This window comes from Balaenoptera borealis (assembly GCF_965194805.1).
Source record: "Balaenoptera borealis genome assembly, chromosome: 17".
NCBI classification, from domain to species: domain Eukaryota; kingdom Metazoa; phylum Chordata; class Mammalia; order Artiodactyla; family Balaenopteridae; genus Balaenoptera; species Balaenoptera borealis.
In genome coordinates this window covers 63,941,027-63,964,981 of record NC_138876.1, presented here as the reverse complement: position 1 = coordinate 63,964,981, position 23,955 = coordinate 63,941,027, and the positions used below count along the sequence as shown (strand labels likewise).

General features: G+C 34.1%; 2 protein-coding genes and 1 long non-coding RNA gene across 7 annotated transcripts in view; 2 read left to right on the top strand and 1 right to left on the bottom strand.

Annotated features, from left to right (window-relative positions):
• The window catches only part of LOC309614844, a 424,525-nt gene that overhangs the window by 61,062 nt on the left and 339,508 nt on the right, over window positions 1–23,955 (top strand). The window lies entirely within an intron of this gene.
• The window catches only part of HNF4G (hepatocyte nuclear factor 4 gamma), a 138,088-nt gene that overhangs the window by 16,403 nt on the left and 97,730 nt on the right, over window positions 1–23,955 (top strand). The gene's annotated exons all lie outside the window — the stretch shown is intronic.
• Window positions 1–23,955, bottom strand: part of LOC309614783 (uncharacterized protein) — a 50,165-nt gene extending 26,210 nt beyond the window's left edge. Inside the window, exon 1 of the mRNA XM_082363632.1 lies at window positions 1–23,955. This exon is cut by the window's left edge and continues 14,006 nt beyond it. The gene's annotated coding sequence lies outside the window, so the exon portion shown is untranslated.

Genomic DNA, 23,955 nt, shown 5'->3' with positions numbered 1-23,955 from the left:
CCTTGATGGTCAGTACACATTTAAAGGTTATTCAACAGCAATTTCATCCATACCCCTCTTTCATCATCTGGAAGGATTTTTTTAATTGAATTTTGGGACAATTTAACTTTGAATTTTTTTTTTTTTTTTTAGAGTAGATACATCCGCTTTCTGTTTTCAAGGACTTTTTAATAAATTTGTGAGAAAAGTATTCTCTCACCTTGCTGAAAACACAAAACCTATCATTTCTCTCATCATTATGTTTGAAGAGACGTACAGTTGACGGAGCTCAGTTTACACTGCAGAGCTGGTGAGGCTGCTAGACGTCCTGCTGTGTGTAAGATTCAGCCGTGAGGCAGTTTACATGGAATTGGCACATGCAAGGGCTTCTCCCAGTGGAGCAGGCATCAGATTCACCTGAGAGCCAGTGGTCCTGCAGAGGAATGGGTCGCACTCCCAGAGATCTAGGCTCAGCACGTCTGGGGCAGGGCTGAGAATCTGCATTTCCAGGTGCTGCAGCTGGTGGAGGCTGTTACCTGCAGAGATCACCTTCCCTCCACCCCGTTCCCCCCTCCCAGTGCTTGTCCCATTGCCCGGAGCCACACTTGTCGTTTCTTCATATGCCTGGTGATGCCTACCCTGGAAAGCCTGTTTTCGTCTGTTTGTTTCTGTTTGTGTGCGTGTTGCGGCGGGGGAGCTGGGGGAGGTGGATGGAGGAGGTCACCTCTCCATCCATTATGATGTTGTATTCCACCTGGAGAAAGAGGAGCAAAAGAGCCTGAGAGGGGAGGCAAGAGAGAACCAAATACAAATTTCAAAAAGGAGACACTTAACAAAACGCCACTAAGATCAGGGGGCAGCAAAAGCTCCTGGTGACTACTTCTTATATTTTACCTCTTTTGCTTTGAGGGGTGGGGGACGGTGTCTACGGTCTAGGTTGAGATGATAGACTTTTACTGAAGCAATAATAGTTCTGACAAATGAATACTCAACCCAAAGTCAAATATTTTCCGCATTGTTTTTCTAGTCTTTCTAATATCACTAAGTTCCAAATCCTACAATTAGCTTTAAGGGTCCCATGGAAATAGTACCATTGTTTATATGAACAGAGAAATGCTCATACAGCTACTGTATTATGTTGAATTTCTACAAAGCTGCAATTGTGTGGTCAGGCCTCTGTGACTACTAGGTAAAATTATTGTGAAATTTCTGAGTGATGAGAAAAATTATTTTCAAACTAAATATGACTTTGATAAAGCTATGAATTTGAAAAAGAATTTATAGGCTAAATTTAGAAAAAAATCAAGTGAAATTAATCTTGCCTCTTTATTCTCTCTGACAACTTTAATTTTTCTGTTGCATTATCTAATACTTACTGAGCACTTATTATTGGCGGGCACTGCTCTAAATGCTTTACCTGCATTAATTCATTTAGTCCTTGTAACAACCTAATGACTCTATTATTATTGTTCTTATTTTACAGATAGATGTTACACAGTCAGTTAGCAGGGGTGATATTCTGAACCACTTAACTGCTGCTTTATATCCTCTTCTCTTTGAGATTCAGCTGCCTTACTTTGTTCTTTTGGGACATGATGCTCTCTTCCTTGCTCTCCTCCTACTCTATAAATTTATATCCAACTACACATCCATTTGAATTTTTTTCCTGGAATTTTTTTCTCTTTCACATCATTCAGTACTCTTACTTCCCTCTGTGTCTCCTCTATGCCATTCACCTTATCTGAAGTATAATTCCTCTTCTTTATCCTTAGATCTGTCCTTCAGTAACATTTTATATTAATTAGTTCTCAAAACTCTCAATATTCTTCTACCTGCTCTTAATTATCAGAGCAGAATTATAGCAACATCCGAGGAATTTTTTAAATGAAATTTAAATTACCCACTATTCAATGCATACACATTATCTTTTTGCACACTTCTGTCCAGTCTCCTATACGTGTGTGCTTGTGGGGATGCATACATTTTATATTTACCCACCGTGAGTGATTTGTGTTTGGATTTTTTCACTGATTATTGAATTAATTTTTTTATAGAGTAATCCTTAGAATTACCTTTGCAGTATCTCATTAAAATGCTATTACCTTGAAATAACACAACCTACCTGACCATTTTCCTACTGTTGTACAGGTTGATTTTAATTATTTCCTGTTCGCAATTTTGTAATGAATGTGCATGAACACAGCTTTTTTAAAAATTGATTTATTTCCCTACTGTTAATTTATTAAGTCAATGAGTAAGCCTTTTTCTAGTTTTTGACACGTGTCGTTGTATTGCTTTTGCTTTGAACTAAAGATTTTTTATTGAGTTGTGGCCAATCTTAAAGTATACACTCAAATTTTTACATATGTAAAATGTAACCATTGCCACCTAAAATAGAATTTTCCCAGTTTTTAAAAAATATCATTGGGCTTCTACTCTGACATAGATTAAATTTGCCTATTTTACTGTGTCCTGTGTATGTTAGTTGCTTGTTCTCTTTTGTTGTTCTGTAATATGCCTTTGGACGAATATACAACAGTTTACCAAGTCTACTCTTGATGGACATTTGGGTTGTTTCCAAATGTTTCTGGGCTACTACAAATAAAGCTACCTTAAACGTACTTTACATGCCTTTTGCTGGACCTGAGCCTTCATTTCTGAGGGGTATATTCCAAGAGTGGAATTACTGATCACAGAGGATACATATGTTTATCTAATATATTACCTTCCTTAAGGTTTAAAATCTATTTAAAATACTAGGAAAATATTTCTATATTGTAGAGTGGTAAGAATAGTATACTATCATACAAAAAGGGAGAGAATAAATAATTCAAGAAAGCAGTAGCAGAACTGAGTCTAGAAACTGTCTTTCATTGGTGGCAAAACTTAACAAGTTCCACTTGCCTTTAATGATTCCCTTTCTTTTTGTATGAATTTTTCATACATGAAACTATATAACTATTAGTTCACATAAATGAATTTCTAAACTGTTAGACTTTTATTATTGTTACTATTTTTATTGAGATATAATTATGTATAACTATCTTTACTAAGTTGGCTATAAATACCCTTTGCTTCTATTCTTCTTGGATTTTGCTCATGCCTTTGTGTCTGCACGGAATGACATCTTCAGTTGTCTCTTTATGTTTCCCCATTGCACTTTGTGCATCACTTCACATTAGTAAGTACTGAATACACACCATCAACTGACAGGTCAGTATTTGTGTATGTTAATGGACCCAATGAAACTGTACCCTTGCACTTCATTTAATGTAGAATTCATGTGAATATTTCAGGTAAGCACAGCACATGTGGAGACCCACACACACAAATCCTGAGCTTTATTGGGTATTAGTGAGTGCATGATCTTCAAAACATACTTTTTTATTTAAGTAAGGTTATGAGAACAATAAGTTTTAAAGAACTTAAGCTATTCTTATAAATTATATCATCTGCTCATTGTATGGTCAAATTTTCTTGAAATGATTCTGGTGATTCTTTTATATCCTCTCTTATACCTCTGAACCAGGAAGTCAGTGCAAAAAATTCCTTCAGCAGGCTTTCATGCATTGTCATTAAGCAGCTTTCATTTGTTAGGGTGTGTCAGCTGTAAATATCTTCTCTCTGGGACACCCGAATTATAACGATGGTTTGGAGCTTAATAATATCACTGAGGTGCAGGCCAGACAACGTTTCCATTATTGTAGTCGTTATTTATTGGAAGGTAAAAGAATGTAAAGAGAAAAGAGTAGATGGGAAGTGATAAAGATTGGCTAAGTACTATGGGACACCCTGACACTGCTCGAATTATGTTAATGTTTATTTTAGTACTCGGGAGTATTATAGTCTCTTGTTCAAACTCCATCATGTGAAGCTATTTCCAGACCTGGGGATCATCCTGGGGATCGAGATGGGGTGGCAGCTGGTGGGAGAGAAATGCAATGATTTATTTTTAAAATAAGACAAACATCAGATTTAAACATTTTAAATCTGTGTGTTCTTTTCCAGTGGCTTTACTTTTGAAAAAAAAAAGTTTTGCAGTTAGTTTTAAGATATTACATGAGAAGTGAGGCAATAAAAAGTAATTATTTTAGGACAGTTTTGTCAACAGTTTACAACATACCACATACTGGCTATTTGCAGGTATTTCTCTACTCATACTCACACTCTGGTTCTTAGTACCAGAAAGAACCTTACCTTCTGAAGACCAGTGAGTGGGCTATGGTGTTGAGCGTCTAGCAAGCATTCAGACTCTCACTGTTGGAATAAGGATATAAGAAATTAAGAATATTTTATCATTAGTACCTAACAGATAGTGGGCGTCTCAATAAATATTTGATGAATGAATGAATATATTAGGGAGATAAGTAAAATTTTTTTAAAAGTTGACCATTTAGATAATAGCAGGGCTATTTTGAGAAAAATATAGAAAATAAATAAAACATATATTACAGTAGATTCATAGTATAGCACATAAGATAGCTCACACTTTACTAATTTAAGTGAACTCTGAAGGTTTGCATAGCACTTTAAGCCAGCAGTTCTTTTCCTACCTAGGTACTCTAGACAAGCCCTTGCCCATGTAAATGAGGAGTCATGTACAGTAATGCATAATAGCATGTCAATGTCCATCAGTAGTACAACAAATAAAACACTGCTTTATATTCATACAGTGGAATATTGTATAAGAATGAATGAACTAGGGGTAGACCATCAACATGGTTGAATCTCAGAAATATAACATTGAATGAAAGAAGCAAATCAGGGAAGGACGTATTGAGTATGGTTCCTTTTATATGATTTCAAAAGCTAGAAAATGTAAACACTTTTCTACGTAATATATAAATGTTAATGTTATTAATTACATTCTGTAAAGGGAAGAGTTGGAATAGTGATCAAAGTCCCATGTTAATGCTTAGTTATTTGGTATATACCAGGCAAGTGGGTGTATGTTTGGAGAGAGGCACAAATCGGATTTTCACAGGCTGTCAGTGTTCTCTTTCTTCACTTGGGTAATGTTACTCTAAGTGTTTCATTTATTATTAATATTTAACCTGTACAAATGCATTATATACATGCTTCCTTTTCTAATACATTTTACAATCAAAAATAAAATAAACTGTTTCTTAGAGACCGTAGTGTGTTAGGCAATATCCTTGTATTCTGGAGCTCACAGCTAGAGTAATTGTAGACATTAATTCAATAATTGCAGTTACTTTAGGCTTACTGAATGAGAAGTATGTGGTGCTAAAAGACTGTGCAAGAGGTATGTGATCTAATCAAGGAAGTGCAGAAAGGGCTTCATTGGTAAAGAGAGAATTGAGCTAGTATCTAAATAATGAGTCAACGGTAACTTAGAAAAGAAGGAAGAAGGGTAAAAGTATCCTTGTAGGGAAACTGGTATACACAAAAGCTTTGTGGTACAGGAAGGAGCACTGTGAATACGAAGAAAAGAAGGACGATGTAGGTGGTGCAAAGAGAGAAATGAATATTGTAAAGAATATTATTCAAGAGGTATGTAACTGTCAAAACATGCATCCTGCAGATAACATTAAGGCTTTTGTCTTTCTTCATAGAGATGAGAAGCTGTTGAGATGTTTTAAGTAGGGAGATGATGTGAACAGATTTACATTTTGAATATATCACTTTGGCTGCAGCTGAATGACTGATTGGGTGGGGGCAAAGGTAGACAGGGGTAGACCAGCCAAGAGACCTGGTGGTCAGGTAACACATTATGGTAGCTTGGATGAAAGTGCTGGTAGAGGAGATGAGAAGACACAAATTGATTTCAGAAAATTTTTGAGGGCAAAATGTAAGGGATTTGGTAATGAATTGGATATGGGGAGTGTGTAGGAGATACTTCGAAAATGATTTCTGAGTTTCTAGATTACCTAAATGAGTGGCTGGTGGTACCCTTAACTGAGAGAGAGAATATAGGAAGACGATTATAGGCTACAGGGACTCTGTACGTTGTTGATTCAGATTTGTACATATTAAATGTGTGCATTTGAGACCTCTGAGAGCATATACTGATCTAATATGTTTCTATAATGTTTGTATTATGTTTTGAACTGAATTTTCAGTATAGTACAAGACCATTTTTTTTCTTCCTCCTTTTTAGACAACAGACAGAAATACATGACTATAAAGGAAGTCTTTATTATCTCCTTCTCTCTTCCATTTTAATTTCCATCCGTCACCCATAGGAATCTCAGACTCTAGATTCAACATAGGAGAGGATTATTGGTTCTTTGCTGCTCACCATGATTAAAATAATACCCTCTCTCAATATTGAAGCTAGTAGTGTTAAGCTTATTCCAATATTAGTGAATATCTTGACATTTCACAGAAGTGTGATGATTTGAATGGTAGGTCTGTGTTGTTTCCTCTGAAGAGCAAAGGGTGATCGGGACCAAAAGTATGAGTTTAAGAAAGAAAGCTAGAATCATAAAATTTCATTGTTCTGATTTCCAACCGGAAATCCCATGGTTATTTTTTTCTTTAATTTCTGACAATATGGTCGATTATATGTCTAGAGAAATTTTATCATTGGTGAAAACTAAAAAAATGCCAGACAGAAATATTTTTCTTTCTTTCCCTTTTTTTGAATTATAATTACAGAGTCACCATTTAATTAAGTAGCTACTATATGTTATGCACTGGATTATATGCTTTCTATACATAATTTTTAAATTTTTAAAAATCTATTTTTTTATTATTTTTATTTTTCCAATTTTATTGAGATATAACTGACATACAACACTGTATGTTTAAGGTGTACACTGTATAAGTTTAAGGTGTAGTAATTTGATTTACATACATCATGAAATGATGACCACAAAACATTTAGTGAACATCCATCATCTCATATAGATACAAAATAAAAGGAAAAGAAAAAACTATTTTTTCCTTGTGATGAGAACTCTTATCGTTTACTCTTTTAACAACTTTTATATATAATAGACAGCAGTATCACTTATATTAATCATTTTGTACATTACATCCCTAGTAATTTATTTATCTTATAACTGGAAGTTTGTAACTTTTGACCTTCAGACAGAACACATATATATATACACATATATATTTCAGAAAAATATATATATTTAAATATTTAGTTGCATAGCTGAGTTGGTGGGAAAGTAAAGGGAATTCTCAGAGTCCATGAACAGCATGAAATCACAAATCAAGGGAAGTAAGCAAGCACTGAAACAGACATCTTTCCTGGGGATATTTGGCAGTTCCTCGTGGAAGTTTAAGATTTAAGAGAGCATTTTTTGGTAAACAAAAACCAGCTTTGTAGGGCAAAAATTGTTAGGTTGGACTGGAAATCCTCTGCATAAATAGGATCTCTAGAAGGCAACTCTTTTTTTTTTTAATTTTTATTTATTTTACTTATTTATTTTTGGCTGCGTTGGGTCTTCGTTGCTGCGCGCGGGCTTTCTCTAGTTGTGGTGGGCGGGAGCTACTCTTCGTTGTGGTGGGCGGGCTTCTCATTGCAGTGGCTTCTGGTGTGGAGCACGGGCTCTAGGCACGCAGGCTTCAGTAGCTGTGGCATGCAGGCTCAGTAGTTGTGGCGCACGGGCTTAGTTGTTCCGCGGCATGTGGGATCTTCCCGGACCAGGGCTCGAACCCGTGTCCCCTGATTTGGAAGGTGGATTCTTAACCACTGCATCACCAGGGAAGCACTAGAAGGCAACTCTTATTGTGAGATAAGCAAATAAAACGAGAGAGAAAGAAAGAGAGAGGAGAGAGAGCACGAGTGAGCAAATGCAATTGAGAGAGTGAGAATAATTAACTTTCTTAGTCTTGGTTCTGAGTAAAGTGGAAAAAATAGAAAGTTTCACCTGAATGAAATTCCCAACCTCACCCTCATGTAATTCAGATTCATACTACACATGTAACCTAAAAACATCTAAAGATAAAATTTCAGTTTTAAGGTTGATCATAGCCCCATGTACTTGGCAGAAGCAAGCAAAAACGCTTTTGTGAGGAGGGAAAGAAAACAATTTAAAACAAAGCTTTAAGTAATTCTCACAGATGAAATTTCAAAGAGCATGAGATTGCATTAAAAAATAATCACTAAATACAGGCAGAATAAAACATCACAGTGAGAGTCATTAGGAAACAACAGTGAGTCATTAAAGAAGCAAATCCAAAAAGGTTGTAGCCATTGGAACTTTCATTTATAGAATATAAATTAACTATATTTAAAATTAATTATATTTAATATATTTAATACTTAAAATAATATAGATTATCAAGAATACAGTAAAAGATAAGCAACTATAAAAACAAACATACATTTGAAAAAGAGCCAAACAGTATTTTTGAGAGATTTAAAAAATTAAATGGAAATTGAAATACATTGTATGGGTTATACAGCAGAGGAGACACAGCTGAAAAGGTAATTTTTTGAAATAGAAAATAGGTCTGAAGAAGTTATAGGACAGAGAGACAAACCTAGAAAATATGAAAGGCTTTAAAAGATAAGGAGGATAGAAAGAGAAAGTGTAACATATATCTAATTGGAGAGTCAGAAAGAGGGAAAAGAAAAAATAGGGGTGAAACAATATTCAAAGGAACAATGGATGAAATAATTTTTGAATTAATGAAAGACATCAGTCTTCATATTCACAAAGCAAAACATATATCAAGCCAATTATACATTATAGTGTAATCACAGAACACTTTGATATATCATAGTGAAATCACCAAACTTTGAGCAAGATGAAGAAAGGAGAAAAAAAAGTTAACGGAATAAACAGGACAGTAGTAGATGGTAGAAACAAATCCAAATAAATCAGTGTCACAATAAATATAAATGGATTCAAATTTCCAGTTAAAAAAATTATCAGGCAGAAAACAAACAAAACCCACAACAACAAATCCCAGTTCTATTGTTTATGGAAAAGTTCCTAAACTAAAGAATACAGAAATTGTTAAAAATAACAGAGAAAGGAAATTCTAAAGCAAAAAATATTGCTCCATGTGGTAGCTAGCCTCTGAGGTGGCCCCCACCGATCCTTGTCTCCTGGTATTCACGGCTTTGTGTAGTTTTATCCAAGTATGTATAGGCATGCCCCGTTTAACCAATAAGAATTCTAGAAACCACAATGTAGCACTTCTGAGATTAGGTTATAAAAGACAATGTAGGGACTTCCCTGGTGGTACAGTGGTTAAGAATCTGCCTGCCAATGCAGGGGACACGGGCTCGATCCCTGGTCCAGGAAGATCCCACATGCTGCTGCGGCGGAGCAACTAAGCCCGTGTGCCACAACTACTGAAGCCTGCGTACCTAGAGCCCATGCTCCGCAACAGGAGAAGTCACCACAATGAGAAGCCTGCACACCGCAACGAAGAGTAGCCCTAGCTCGCTGCAACTAGAGAAAGCCTGTGTGCAACAATGAAGACCCAAAGCAGCCAAAAATAAATAAATAAATTAATAATAAATAAATAAATAAATAAAAGACAATGTAGCCTCTACTTTGCTCTCTTGGAGCACTGCTCTGGGGAAATCAACGGCACTGTTTTGTGGACATTCAAACAGTCCTACGGAGAGGTACATGTTTAAAGAATCGGGGGTTTTTGCTAAAAGACAGTACCAATTTGCCAGCCAGTTGAGTGAGCTATTTTCAAAGCAAACCCTCTTCCCTAGTCAATCCTTCAGATGTTTGTACCCTTGACAACTTGAATGTAACCACACGAGAGATCCTGAGACAGAACCACCAAGCTAACCTGCTCCCAGATTCCTGACCCAGAGAAACTGTGAGCTAATAATTTTTATTGTTGTTTTAAGCCATTAAATCTTGAAATAATTTACTATGCAACAACATATAACTTATACACTAAAGATAGAATTTCAACTAAACAAGTAAATATAATTTTAAACCTTCATGGTTGCTACTATATCTTCAAAATAAACTAGGTAATAATTTACAGGCATTTTAATATACTATTATAGGGAGAGAGTTAACACAACTATATTAGTAATTCTCATATTGACCAGACACTAAAACAGTAAGTATATAGAAAATTTTATAAATTTTAAAAGACTAACATACAACCATATTCTTTAACTTCAGCACAATTAACACACAATTCAATAATTAAAGATAAGAACACCCTATTTTGGAAATCAAAAACATATACTTTAAATAACTAATGTCTCTAAGAAGAAATCATAATGGAAATTTAAAAAAATATTTAGAACTTAATGACCATGAAAATGCCACATATAAAAACTTTTGGAACACCACTGAAGTAGAATCAAAAGGGAAATTTGAAGCCTTAACATCCTTACAAAACAATAAGAAAAAACACTGAAAATAGATGAGATAAAGATCTGACTAAAGAAGTTAGAACAACAGAATAAACACAAGGAAATCAAAGAAAAGTCATAATGATAAGAAATTAATGAATGAGAAAACAATACCACAGAGAATGAACGATAGAGAGTGGGAAAAAAACCTAGAAATTTGAAAACCCTTAAAAAAAAATGACAAGAAAACAATCGACTATGCCAACACACACACACACACACACACACGCACACACACACACACAAATTAGGCAATAAAGTGGGATATAACTAAGATGCAACAGCAACTACAATGACAATACACAGGCATCATGAATAGCTTTGTATCAATACACTTAAAAAATTTAAAAAGCAACTATATCCACAAAAATACAACTCACCAAAAATGACACATGAAACAGAAAATCATAATAGTCTAATAGCCACTAAGGACATTGAATCAATAGTCACAATCTCTCCATGAAGAAAAGACGAATCCAAATGATTTTACAGATACATTTACCTAATAATTAAGGATCCCGTCATTTCAGTAGTACCTGAACTCTTCAAAGGATAAAATACTTGGGAGTACTCTACAGCTTATTTCATGCGTCTAGTATACACATAATATGAGAAGGCAAAATAGCAGACTCATGAACACAGTTGCAAAATTCTTATACAAAATATTAGTAAAACAAAACTAAATATGATTATAAAATATAATACATCATTACAATCTTGGGTTTATTACAGAAATGCAAAGTTGATTCAGCATTAAAAATCTATTAATGTATTCATCATATTAATTAATTAATACCATCATCTTATAAGTACAGAAAAAGCCACCTATACATTCAACATCTATTCAACTATTTGTTAAAACGTTTAATAAACTAGAATACAAGAGACCATTTTTAACATGATAAAGTGTAGCTACCAAAAGTTTTTAATAAACATCTCACTCTACGGTGAATCAGTAAAATCAACAATGCCTGTTTTCACCATGTCGATTCAATATTGTACTGCAGATTATAGCCAGGGCAATAAGAAGAGAGAAAGAATAAAATGTATTAAGCTTTAAGAGGAAAAAAACACATTTAAATTTGTTATATAGATGATATGATTTGCCATTTAGGAAAATAATCTAAAAATTATGAGTCATTTTTAACTGTAAAATCAAAATACAAAGTTAAGTACATTTCTATATATTAGTAATTAGTTAATATTTTAACTTGGAAAAATGTTCTATTATAATAGCAACATAAATTATTAGGTCCTTCAGAATAATGAAAAAAATGTAAGCTCTTTTCATGGAAAATTATAAAACTGTATTGAAGAACATTAAAAGACATCCAAATAAATGGAGAATCACACTATGGACAAGAAGACACTATTTTTAAAATGAAAATTTTCCTCCCTTGTTTTATGATTTAATGCAATTCCTATCAAGTCTCAACAAAGACTTTTCATGAAAACTGACTAGCTGATTTTAACATATACGGTAGATCAAACAGACAAGAATGCTAATTCACTTCTGAAAAAGTAATACAAGGAATGACCTCTTGCCCTATCAGATATCAAGATCTACTTTAAACCTATTATAATTATTACAGTGTGTTCAGGAATAGATTGCTGGAACAGAATACTTAGCTCATAAACAACCCACACATATATAGAAACTTGTTCTTTTAGCCAGCATTACAGACCAGTGGAGAAAGCTTAGTCCTCTGGACAAAGGAGTTAGGGAAATTGGCAATTAATATGGGAAAGAAAGTGAACCCCACCTCATATTTAACATAAAAATCAATTCCAGTTGGGTTAATACATTACGTTTGAAAAGGGACATAAGAGAATATCTTTCTGATCTTATTTTTCCATGCAAGAGTTATTTTTAAAAAGAAGCACAACCATAAAGAGATAGGTTGACAAATTTCACATTCAAATTAAGAGCTTTGTCCATGGAAAGGCACTGTGAGAACAGTGAAATAACAGTCCAAAAGCTGGAAGAAAATGTTTGCCCTGCCCATGACCAACACAATTTAGAATCTAGAATATATACAAGTTGGTATTAGTTTATAAAAGACAAACACCCAATAGAAAAACAGGGATAAGGCTTGGACAGGCATTTCATAAAAAAATAAATCAAAACAGCCAAGAAACATTTGTAGACACGCTGGCACTAACCTCTAATAATGGAAAGGCAAATTTAAACTGCACTGAATATTATGCCTCACTGTATTTCCAGGAATAAATGACAATAACGGCATTAGTGAGCAACAGGAACTAGCATACATTGTGACAGGTGACAGTGTATCATTATACAATGTTTTAGAAAACTGTATTTGGAATTAATAGTAAAGTTAAGCAATAACACTGGGAGCCAGCAGTTCCACTGCTGAGTATACCTGAGGGGAGCTTCTCAAGTTGTTCAGGACAAAGAAACCATACTTTTAAAATTTCCCTTCTTCCTTTCCTCGCTTCTTTCCCTTCTCTCCTTCCCTCTCTCCTTCCTTCCTTCTTTGTCCTTCAACATGGTTGTAATATTCATTTGAAATACAATTTAACTTCATTTGTTTCATCTTTTTCATTTTTTTCTGCTTCCCATTCTTACTTACTTTGATTGTTTTTCAATATGTATATTATGCTTTCAAAAGCGAAAACTATACATATAAAGAGATTAGTTACAGAAGCCATACTCTCTTCTGTATTTCTTCCTCTCTATACCTCTCTTATATGTAACCAACTTCATTGGGATTTTTTGCAAGGATTAGAAGATATACGTTTATTAATTTATTTTTTTTTCTTTTACAGATGGGGCTATTATACATGCTTTCTGCACTTTGATTTCTTTCCCCCACTTCATAATATCTTTTTGGGATTTTCTCCATATCATTTCATGAAGATCTTATTCTTTTTTGTAGCTTCATAGTACTCTATTGTGTCTTTTTCACAGTATATTTAACCAGTATCTTAAGTTGGATACTTAGGTAGTCTCAATATTTTGCGATTACAAACATCCTGTAATTAATAACATTTTGTGTGTGTGTGTGTTTGTGCATCTTCAGGATCAATTTGCAGTAATGGGATTGGAGCATCAAAGAGAAAACACAAGTATATTTATTTTTCACTTTTATGAAAATAAACCTGTCATTGAATATTTTCAAAATTCATTTTCAATCCTCCATCAGTTACCTATTATAATTTATAGTTAAATTATTTTCTGAAAATTTCTTAAATGTGAATTTTTTTAATGAAAAGTAAAATCCAAAGTACTCCATCAAATTCATAGAACCAATGATAATTTTTTGCTGATGTGCAATATCAAGATCATCACTACTTCACTGATAATATTACTAAATTATAGAGCATGTCATAATGATCTAAAAATTTGCTCTATTAGGTATCTAACTTTCATTTTTGCTTTATATATGCCATTAAAAAATACATTCATTTTTTTGCATAGAAATATCAAGAGTATTAAGTATACCAAAGACAAAGAGAATTAAGCAAATCTGGCTGTCCCATTCACATCTTTAAATAATTGGGATCATAATGACGTAATAAATTGCATGAACACTAAATGTTCATATATATGAACAAATATCCTCTACAGAAAATTTCCCCTATTTAACCTTGTCTCTCTACATGAAATAAGGCTTTTAAAATAATCAGCTTACATATTCACCATAATAAAAAGAATACTTTCTAATTTAAGATGCTATTCTTTAAAAAATTCACAATTTTTACTCCATCACTGAGACATTTTGGTTTTCATATCATGTGTTTTTCAGTAAAGAAATCAGAATGTTTTATATTCTTTTCTTTTTTTTTTATAAAGCATTTTATAGTAATCTTTTATTTATTTATATATTTATTTATTTTTATATTTATCTTTGGCTGTGTTGGGTCTTCGTTTCTGTGCAAGGGCTTTCTCTAGTTGCGGCAAGCGGGAGCCACTCTTCATCGCGGTGCGTGGGCCTCTCACTATCGCGGGCTCTCTTGTTGTGGAGCACAGGCTCCAGACGTGCAGGCTCAGTAGTTGTGGCTCACGGGCCTAGTCGCTCCACGGCATGTGGGATCTTCCCAGACCAGGGCTTGAACCCATGTCCCCTGCATTGGCAGGCAGATTCTCAACCACTGCGCCACCAGGGAAGCCCTATATTCTTATATTTTGGAGAAGACTTCTTAATCAGGATAAGTATTCCAGAATATGTTCTTGTCATTGCAGCTGTAACATCAGAACATACTCTTAATGAAACTTAAACTCCAAACTCCAAATCTACAGCTTATCATGTTTGTCATCAATAAAGTTGACAAAATATTTCTTTATATCATGATTATGTACAACTTATACATATATTGGAATAGTTGCCACGTTAGTGGTATCTTTGTATTTGTCAAGTTCCTCCTAGGTGTATTTGTTCTGTGAGTTGGCCCTCATTTTCTCTCAATTTCTGCAAACTGTTGAACTATGCTGTTATTGGAAAGTGGTACTTGAACTACCTTCTTTGCTACAGATAAACCTATCTGTGTAAGCTCACCTTGGATGCAGTCTTTCACTAATGTTTCAGCAATGTTTAAGTACTTTTTAGTCCTAGCGACACCAAGTGCTTTTTTAAAAAGCCTGCAAAGTACTAATGTTTAAATGGGAAATATCAAATATCTACCTCTGTCAGCCTTATAATTCAATACTCTTGTTTCAAAGAATTCTTTTGATTTTGAGCTTATTGCTTTAGTTTTTTGTGTTAATGCTTCATTAGCCATTACATCCCCTCAAACACATATTTTTACATGAGAGATAATATTCCTGGGTAAAACTTAATGGACATTTGGTCTTCATTTCTTTGAAATCACTTCAATTGTCATTATTTTGTTTACTGCTACTGCTCCCTTCTTGAAAGGTATATCTTGTCTACACAACAATGACAAAATACAGTGAAGTTTATATTGCTGTTAATAAAATAGGCCTTAAAAATAAACAAATTTTACTTCTCTAATTTAGCTATAATGTGAAATCATAAATTTAAAAAGTAGGCTTAATTATAAATGAAAAGAATGTACAGATATTTATAAAATATATGTGTACTCATATTTTATCTGATTTTTATCCACTTTTGGATTACAGTTACCAATCTAGTCTTTAAAAAATCACATGGTCCTACTGTGCATGACTCCTATGTGGTTTTTGTCATATTGTGACTCACCACATGGGTTCAACATTAAACTGGTGAAACCCTGTTAAATGAGATGAGTTCACTGATTGTGAGCTTGGATATTGAAGCAAAATCCAATTGCTATTAAAGTTTCTAAGCGATTACCCTCAATTTCTGTACTTATCCCATCATGGACTTGTAACAAACAATTCATGAACTGGCTTGGGTCCACAAACCACGTGTTGATATGAACACCTGGAAACATACACCAGAATATTTATAGCAGCACTGTTTGTAAAAGCAAAAATTGGAAACACCCCAAATGTCTATCAATAGTAGAATGGATAAATGCACTGTGGTGTGTTCACATGATGATTTACTATAAAGCAGAGAAAGTAAATAAATCACTCCTCTATCCACCAACATAGGTAAATCTCATAAACGTGATGTTCAGAAAAAAAAATCAAGTCAAAGAATATGCTACAGTAATGTTTCATTTATATAAAGACTCAAACAGAAACAGCTACAGAGTACATCATTGTTATTAATTCATAGATATGTGGTATATCTCAAAGAAAAGTAAGGAATTATTAGGATAGGCTAGTAATTAACTCTAGGAGTGGGGATTCAATAAGGAAAGGTACCCAGAGGGCTTCAAAGTCACTATTTATGTTCTACTTCATAAACTGAGTACTGGACATATGGATATTTATTTCATTATTATTAAACTGAATAGATATTAAATATTTTTTAGTATGTATTGAAGTTTGATATAAAATTACTAAAATTATAAATATGCAAGACTTTTAAAATAGAACTTTTCTGAAAGACGTGTAAAAGATGTGAGTACGAAGATATTCCTGAATGGAAGACTCAGAATTATAAAGCTTTGAGTCCACATGTATATATACATTTGATCCAATTCCAGTCAGAAAAGTAATAAAGTAAAACTGAAAAAGTAATACCCATAAATATCCTAAAGCCTGTGAGGGACAGGAGATCATTATTCTATAGTGAGTTTCAATGTAGGGATTTGATTGCAGCAACATAAAAACCTTGCTCTTAAGGTGTTCGGAGATAAAAAATATTTAATGTAATGTCTACATTCAGTGAGTTGGCTAGACCCATTGTAGAATGAATGCTAGATCAATGTGAAAATCACAGTAGTACACAGGGGTACCAAATCTCAGGCTCTACTACTTAGTGACCTCGTGATTTTAATCAGATCACTTAACTGCATCATCTGGTATTCTAGTATCTAAAGTGAAAAGAGCAATAGCATTAAAAACTCCTCAGAATTATTGCAGAAACTCTGTGAGAAAACACGTAAGTTTATAAATTTATTTATTTTATTTATTTTTATTTTTGGCTGTGTTGTGTCTTTGTTGCTGCGCGCGGGCTTTCTCTAGTTGTGGCGAGCAGGGGCTACTCTTTGTTGCAGTGTGCGGGCATCTCATCGTGGTGACTTCTCTTGTTGCGGAGCACGGGCTCTAGGCACACAGGCTTCAGTAGTTGTGGCTCACGGGCTCTAGAGCGCAGGCTCAGTAGTTGTGGTGCACGGGCTTAGTTGCTCTGCGGCATGTGGGATCTTCCCAGACCAGGGCTTGAACCCGTGTCCCATGCATTGGCAGGCGGATTCTTAACCACTGCGCCACCAGGGAAGCCCAACATGTAAGTTTAATATTATACATTACTAGACAAAAAGTATTTGTCTTACCCTTATGCTAATGAAGAATTACATGAAATTAGATTTTTTGCAGGTTTATTTTTGAATATGGTATATATAATATTGTAGTGTGATTTTTTTCACCTGTGTTGTGAATATCCATCTATGTCAATCTTTCTCTGTAGTTGTGATAAATTAAATTATAATTTATTTTATATTTATCACTTGATAAAACAAATTTTTATAAAGCATCCTTCTCTCCATTTCCCCCCCAAAAGTAAGAAACTGTAAATATGAATGAATAAGGTGACTTGCCATATTGGATATTAATTGAATTTTACAACTATAATAATTAAAGCTCTATGATACTGATTTGAGAAAAGAAGACTACAGCAGTGGATCAATATAAAAGCTCTGAAACAGATCCTAATGTTTAAAAATTCGTAATATATATCATATGTAAATCTAAATATATGGATATAATATATAAATTATTATAATACATCTATGGAAAAACTATTTAGAAAGTACTGCTGGATGCCATTTGGAATGAAAAAGTATGAGCGAAATATAAAGATAGTGAAAAAACACACAAAAAGGGGCAAATGTTTATCTGATCTTGGGGTAAGGAAAACTTTATAAATATGAAACAATGTAAGAAACTCTAAAAGGAAGTAATGATAGATGTGATAGAAGATAAATATTTTATAAACTATATAGAAACATCATAACATAAAAATCAAACAGCCACCTATGGATATTATTTCCCATAAATATTATAGGCTTAGGTTTAAATCCCTAACACACAAAGAACTCCATAAATTAAGAAGAAAAATTCTCAAACTTTAATAAAAATGATACATTTAAATACCATAATTTTATAAAAACTTAGCTTCCCTGGTATGAAAATTATGCTGGTAGAACTCAATGTCCCTAAGGAGATTTTGCTCAGGTAAAACAGGAATTTGTTTCTTTCCCACATAACAACCCCAAAGTCTCTGGTCTGGGTTGAATGATATTTGTGTTTCATGTGGTCATTTGGGGGACTCAGGTCATTTCTCTCTTGTTGCTTTACCATGTCCTTGGGCAGTATTTGACATTTTTTTTTCTGTAAAGGGCCAGATAAAAAATATTGTAGGATTTGGGGCTATATCATGTCTGTTGCAATTACTCTGTTCTGCAGTTGTAGGGTAAAAGTGGCAATGCATAAACAAATGTGTATAAACAATGCATAAACAAATGTGTATAACTATGTTCCAATAAAACTTTATTTACTAAAACAGTCAGCTCTTTAGTTTTATGACCCTTGCTCTAGGGCATTGTCTTGCCTTGCCTGGTTGGTGCTAAATCACAGACACATTTGCATTCCAGCTTACAGGAAGGACAGAGCCTGGAGGATTTCATTCGCAGTGTCTTAAGGCCTGGACACACAAGTAGCAAGATCACTTTTTTTTTTTCTTTTTTAACAGATTTATTGGAGTATAATTGCTTTACAATGGCATGTTAGTTTCTGCTTTATAACAAAGTGAGTCAGCTATACATATACATATATCCCCATATCTCTTCCCTCTTACGTCTCCCTCCCACCCTCACTATCCCACCCCTCTAGGTGGTCACAAAGCACCGAGCTTATCTCCCTGTGCTATGCGGCTGCTTCCCACTAGCTATCTATTTTACATCTGGTAGTATATAAAGTCCATGCCACTCTCTCACTTTGTCCCAGCTCACCCTTCCCCCTCCACGTGTCCTCAAGTCCATTCTCTACGTCTGCGTCTTTATTCCTGTCTTGCCCCTAGGTTCATCAGAACCTTTTTTTTTTTTTTTTTTTAGATTCCATGTTTCTATTTACAATAGCCAGGACATGGAAGCAACCAAAGTGTCCGTTGACAGATGAATGAATAAAGAAGATATGGCACATATATACAATGGAATATTACTCAGCCATAAAAAGAAACGAAATTGAGTTATTTGTAGTGAGGTGGATGGACCTAGAGTCTGCCATACAGGGTGAAGTAAGTCAGAAAGAGAAAAACAAATACCGTAGGCAAACATCACTTTTGATCACATTTTGTTGGTGCAAACTTAGCTACATGACTACACCCACTTGCAAAGGTGGCTGGGAAATGTGGTCTCCAACTCCAAAGTGTCCAATTATAAATCTCTTGCTATGGAAGGAGGAGCATATCTTTGCCAGTTGTCTCTGCCAAACTGGTAATCAAATAAATTCAAAATTACTTTATAGTTTTATAATAAATGATGTAAGTAAATATTATCAAATAACAAAAATTATAATATCCAGTGTTGGCATTATACCATTACTCGTAATAGTTACAATAACAAATAATTGTTTCAATCTTAACATGTGCCCAACATCCTTTAGCCCTAACACAACCTCCCAACCTTTTAGCCATAACAGTGCTCAAAAGATGAGTACATTTACTGTCACCACTTTTCAAATGAGTATCTGAGTTTTAAAGAGTTTAAAGACTAAAATACACAACTAGGAAGTGTTTGAGCCATAATTTTACTCCAGGCATTCCTGTTCCAAAGCCTGTTCTCTTCACTATTGTATAATGAAAATAAGAAATCAGACCAGTTTTGCGGAGAGCGCATTAACACTGTGGGTCAAAACCTATAGAGAAATTCATACTATCTGACTTAATGATTCTGCTTCTAGTGTGTTTTCCTCTTTCAAAATAATTAATGATGCAGTCAAGATCATTACAGTTTATTTATTATCCAAGCATTAAAAGAATGTTTTCAAATAATAATGATATAGGACAATGCTCAAGGCATAATATTGTGTAAAAAAGAAAAAAAATTGGAAAAAACTCCAAATAGAGAATAATCTCTATATAGCAGATATTTATATACATGAATGCATAATATGTATGCAGTCATATATAATGTATATGTGCATACAAAAATATGTGTATGTTAATGTAAGAAAATATTAAAAGTAGTAATTTGTATGACAAAATTATAGGTTTTTTTTCTTTTTTTAAATTTTACAAAATTTTCAATAATAGGCGTACATTTTGTTAACATTCAAGTATCAATGCTAATAATTAAAAATGACTTTCTAACTATCAAGCCTATAATTTTTAGTGCTAATATAATGGTTAATATAGTTAATCAAACAAGAATGAACATTTTTAGAAAACTGATTAAACCAAGTAAATTAAATTTAAATGAGATTCATTTTGTATATAGGCATGTTTTCACTTACATAAAGAGTGTATTTTCCTAGTATAAGTATGTCTTTTCATGTGGCTGCTTTTATGCTTCTATTTTGCTAGCTTTTTGTCCTATATGCCCATTGTTAGGTCATCTTATTTTCTTTTTAGTGTTCATTTCTGCCAGGAAAGGGCATATCTTTGAATGCCCTTTCTGTTTTAGTGTCTAGTACAGCACCAATAAGATTTCTGCTTCCTTAACTGAGCTTTCACATTTTAGTTGGCAATAGAATGGACCAGTGGCACAAAAAAGCATACACAATGGCTCACCAAATATTATTTCAAAAGATGTAAATTCTAACTTTTTTACTTTTTTCTCTCTGATATTAAGGTCAGTTACTCTTTAGCACACTGTTTTAAGTTCTGAGAAAGGAGATAATATTCCAGACAGAACTTATTGTCCAAACCAGGAAACTTTTGAGAGTTAAGTGGATGCTATTATTAATTAGGCTTGGGCAACTGTCAAAAACTGTCATTATCTTGTGCAAACCTAGACTCTTGGTCTCCATAACAAGTGTTAGTATGACCACTCAAATTTAATTTTAATGTTCAAATGGAAGATTTGTTATTCACTTATTAGGAAGTAATTCCAAACCCCTTTTAATATATATAATATATATGGTAACAGTAAGTTGATATATTACCCCGTTTTGAAGAGGGTGGAGATTGTAGAACCTGACTTTCCTTGTTTCCATTTGGAGTGTTGCTAAGTTTATGTCATAGGTCCAACTTGAAATTCAACATTTTACTTCTTAATTGATCTAAATTTTTTATTTTCTGGCCCTGGGTTATCCATTTCTCAGAGTTCTGCATGTTCTCTTTGTTTTACAAGCACTGTAGTAGAGAAATGAGATTTTAATTCCTCAGGAGGGATGTCATACTTCAGAGAGAAAGACAAAGCTGCTTCAAGACAGAGTTAACCGGGTTCAGCTTAGTTCACCCTCTGGTTTGATGACTTGTTCCTACAGCTTATTCTCTTATCTAGAGTTTCATTATGTGAGCCTCAGAACATACCTTATTATCTCAAGTCAGCCTCCTTTATTATTCTTGGGCTTATTCAAACCTTTAAAAGCTACGTGGATGTAAAGTATATACAGTGGTTTTTAGTAAAGATGCATGTCAACAGTTATGTAAGTTTGAGCTCTTTAAGTTTATTTCTTCTAAAATTATACTGTAAAAACCTGACTTTATTTTTAAAATGTTAAAGGAAAGTCAAATATGCATAAAGTTTCCCTATGCATATGCTTCATTTTTGAGTGGTAGCCAGTGCTTACATACTAAGGTGAAATTCTTTCCACCCATTATTGTTGTTACCAACAAAGAAACTCCTGACCTATGAAGATTTCTGAGTATATGACTTACTAGAAAATAATTTAGAATTACAGAAAATAATTTAGAATTGGAGAAAATAATTTAGATCGTTACAGGAAGGAGAGAATGAGGAAACCAGTATAGACTTATGACTGCCAGAAAACTTTAAACTTTATGATGGGAATTTATATAATATTGCTTTCTCACAGGATGCTTAGAATGTTACTCAGTCACTGACAGTTAGAATAAAATATTAAAGGTGAGGAAGGCCTAGTGTGATCATACAGCTTCATTCCTGGATTTTACAGAAAACTGACAGCCAGACAGCATTGTTCCTGGCTTGATGTTTTCATTGCACTTTTTTTCTACCTATTTATTGGACTTATATTATCTTGAAGGATGTGTCCATAGATTTGTCTTCCACTTGAATGAGGGATACATGAAGACACATTTGATTATCTTTCATTATAATTCTTGACCGTATTGCCTAATTTATATGAGGTCTTCAATAGATATGTTTAGAATGAATTAATGAGGAAGTGAATGATTATATAAATTAAATTTTAAGAGATTACATGATTGCTCGCCATCACACAGCAGGATAGCAAGAATGTCAGGCCCCCTCAATTTAAGCTTTCTATTCTCTGCATCAGGCTGTTCTAATAATATCTGCAGCCAGACTCCTTGTCCCAGGGCTGTCGGTTCTGTCTGTTTTAATCTTTGCTAGAAGCAGAATAGCATAGCAACTAAGATTGATTTCAACTTCCTAGGATTAGGTCCTTGTTCTGCCTCAATCATGGACAAGTTATTTCATATTTCTAATCTCTGTGTTTTATGTTTTATTTTGCAAAAAGAGAAAAATAATGTATATCACATAGGATGGTACTGAGGATTAAGTAAGATAAATATAAAATGGTTGTTACATTTCCTAGGACGTCCTAAGAACTCCAGCTGCCTATCCTCTTGTTCTTCAATCACATTGGCCTACCTGAAGTTCCCAGAATGCATAGAGATTGTTGCTGCTTCGGTGTAGCTGCTGTACACCGTGTAAAGGGCTCTCCACTGTAGCCCTTTTCTCCCCAGTTATTTGCTGAGGTCTCCTCCTAAATGTAAAATTCTTATTCACTGCTCTATCCCCAGCACTTAGAGGAGTACCTTGCCTATGGCATCTTTTTTTGTTTTTTAAACATCTTTATTGCAGTATAATTGCTTTACAATGGTGTGTTAGTTTCTGCTTTATAACAAAGTGAATCAGTTATACATATACGTATATCCGCATATCTCTTCCCTCCTGTGTCTCCCTCCCTCCCACCCTCCCTATTGCACCCCTCTAGGTGGTCACAAAGCACCGAGCTGATCTCCCTGTGCTATGCGGCTGCTTCCCACTAGCTATCTATTTTACATTTGGTAGTATATATATGTCACTCTCTCACTTTGTCCCAGCTTACCCTTCCCCCTCCCCGTATGCTCAAGTCCATTCTCTAGTAGGTCTGCGTCTTTATTCTATATATTCATCAGTCATATTGGCCTGTAGTTTTCCTTCTTTGTGACATCTTTGTCTGGTTTTGGTATCAGGATGATGGTGGCCTCGTAGAATGAGTTTGGGAGTGTTCCTCCCTCTGCTATATTTTGGAAGAGTTTGAGAAGGATAGGTGTTAGCTCTTCTCTAAATGTTTGATAGAATTCACCTGTGAAGCCATCTGGTCCTTGGCTTTTGTTTGCTGGAAGATTTTTAATCACAGTTTCAATTTCAGTGCTTGTGATTGGTCTGTTCATATTTTCTATTTCTTCCTGGTTCAGTCTCGGAAGGTTGTGCATTTCTAAGAATTTGTCCATTTCTTCCAGATTGTCCATTTTATTGGCATATAGTTGCTTGTAGTAATCTCTCATGATCCTTTGTATTTCTGCAGTGTCATTTGTTACTTCTCCTCTTTAATTTCTAATTCTATTGATTTGAGTCTTCTCCGTTTTTCTCTTGATGAGTCTGGCTAGTGGTTTATCAGTTTTGTTTATCGTCTCAAAGAACCAGCCTTTAGTTTTATTGACCTTTGCTATTGTTTCCTTCATTTCTTTTTCATTTATTTCTGATCTGATCTTTATGATTTCTTTCCTTCCACTAAATTTGGGGGTTTTTTGTTCTTCTTTCTCTAATTGCTTTAGGTGTAAGGTTAGGTTGTTTATTTGAGATGTTTCTTGTTTCTTGAGGTAGGATTGTATTGTTGTAAACTTCCCTCTTAAAACTGCTATTGCTGCATCCCATAGGTTTAGGGTAGTAGTGTTTTCATTGTCATTTGTTTCTAGGCATTTTTT